This window comes from Olea europaea, unplaced genomic scaffold, assembly GCF_002742605.1.
Source record: "Olea europaea var. sylvestris unplaced genomic scaffold, O_europaea_v1 scaffold1126, whole genome shotgun sequence".
NCBI lineage: Eukaryota > Viridiplantae > Streptophyta > Magnoliopsida > Lamiales > Oleaceae > Olea > Olea europaea.
The window spans coordinates 200,221-202,439 of record NW_019228637.1 but is presented as its reverse complement, the minus strand read 5'-3'; the positions used below and the strand labels follow the sequence as shown (position 1 = coordinate 202,439).

The window sequence follows — 2,219 nt, the reverse complement described above, 5'->3', positions numbered from 1 at the left end:
TCTGCAAGTTAAGCCGCTAAAGAGAGGAAATTTTTTGTTTATCTTGAGTATGCCCGCATTTCATCAAGGGCCTAACATGTGCAAAATCCATAAATGGTTGGCAGCAAGACTCGAACCTATTCCTATACCAAATGAACCACCTCATCTAAGAACTTGCAAATTATACACAAACCCATATGTGGAAATGAGATTAAGTTCAGAAATTCGTTTAACATTACAATACAGTGAAAGAAGCTAAAATCATTAACGTTAATTGAAGCCGCGTCATATGGAACTAATATAAAATCCAGATAATTAAAGATGATAAACGTGATCATTGTGTCTTCCAGAAAGTAAAGAAAATGAAAGGCACATAATTATTTCACAAGGCTTTGCATAGTCCTGCCAAACATTTACGCAAAATACACATGTCCACGGGAATCATACATTTGGCATACATGCATGCTTATCAGTGCATCAGAAGGACTTAGCACTAATCTTCTGTTAGTCAACATCTCAAACTCATTCTTTATCAAAGGCTGGACAGTAGATTATAAACCGCTAGCGGTGAAATGTTTGGTAATATGTTGAATTACCCTATCTAAAAGTTAAAGCTTTTTAAAATTTAGCCCCAACCCATAAATGAGATAAGCCATTTACATGCATACCGAAGCTCAAAATTAAAATATCTATTCAGCAGAAGAATCATAACAGAAAATTTTACGAAAATCTAAAGAAATGTATCCAATTTAAGCTGTCTTCTGTTGCCACGTTTCAAATTACACACGAAAATGAAAAATATAAGGCATCCTTCGTACAATGATTGACAAAATAAGTTACAGGAATAGAGCCCTCCATTCACAGGGTACTAAACACTAACACTGCCGCGTCAATTACTTCAACACATGAGAAAATTCAATTATCAGGTCCAATAATCTTATTCAAGAATCAAAGAAATTTACATAAATCCCATAGAATTCAATTAAAATAAAAGCTAAAAAAAATGTAAAATGCAGATTATAATTTGAAGGAAGGAAAACAAATAAGCTGACACCGTATACAGATCTGCTTACATTAAAACCCATAAATTAAACCAAATAATAAAAACTGATAGAATTGTAACACATATATAGAGAGAAAAAGAGAATTGAAAATGTGGGAAATTTCTCCTACATATAATTTCAAATTTAATGTTTTACGCTTGTTTGTCTTCTGGGTTTGCCTTATCGAGAGATTTCTTGAGCTCTCTCCACACTGTGCGTGTGTTTTTGTGTGTGACAGTGGATTTGTTTGTCTTCTGCAGCAGATGGTTATCGGAGTGGGCGTGGCGTGGGGTGGGATGGAATAAAATAACGGCGTTAGTTGACGGCGGTTGAGAATTTGAAATTGGAAAAGAATTCAGAATTGAAGTGGTGGGACCAGCTGGTGATTTATTGAAATTTTATGATATTAGACTATGAATTGGAGAGTGAATTAGTCAAATAAGGGTAATTGGCACAAAACGTCCCTACCTTTTAAGTCTATTGTAGAAAACGTCCCTACCTTTCATTTTTTGGCATTTTTGCCCTCATTTCAACCTTTCTTTGCGCTGGACGTCCTTCCGTCCATATTCCGTCAGTTTTTCCGTTAATTAAAGGGTAATTGGCACAAAACGTCCCTACCTTTCAAGTCTATTGTGGAAAACGTCCATACTTTTCATTTTTTGGCATTTTTTCCCCGCATTTCAACCTTTCTTTGCGCTGAACGTCCTTCCATCCATATTCTGTCAGTTTTTCCGTTAATTAAATACAAAAATACCTTTTTCTTTCCATAAACAAGGGTAAAATTGTCCTCACTCACTTCACCCCTTTTTCCCGCCTTCAACTTAGTCCATAAGTAACAGTAGCACCAACATGAATCTGAAAATATTTTAAATGATTAAGTTAAATAAAGAAAAAATATCGTGAACACATTATTTTTCACAATTCCACAACTACTGTTGCTGTTATCTTGTGTCACTGGAAAAATTTAGAAAGACATATTAAATGGGTAGTCAATTTATAATGAGTCATTCATCTTCTCCATTGAGCCAAAAAGAGTCATTCACCATTTTTGCTCATTATAAATTGACTATCCATTTAATATGTTTTTCTAAAATTTTCCAGTGACACAAGATGACAGCAACAGTAGTTGTGGAATTGTGAAATATAATGTGTTCACGATATTTTTTCTTTAGTTAACTTAATCATTTAAAGTATTTT

The 2,219-nt window shown here is 34.1% G+C and overlaps 1 protein-coding gene across 1 annotated transcript in view; it reads right to left on the bottom strand.

Annotated features, from left to right (window-relative positions):
• LOC111373399 (protein WVD2-like 3) overlaps positions 1-1,388 on the bottom strand; it is a 9,207-nt gene extending 7,819 nt beyond the window's left edge. Inside the window, exon 1 of the mRNA XM_022995932.1 lies at positions 1,179-1,388. The gene's annotated coding sequence lies outside the window, so the exon portion shown is untranslated. The remainder of the gene's footprint in view (positions 1-1,178) is intronic.
• Between the last annotated feature and the right edge of the window lie 831 nt (positions 1,389-2,219).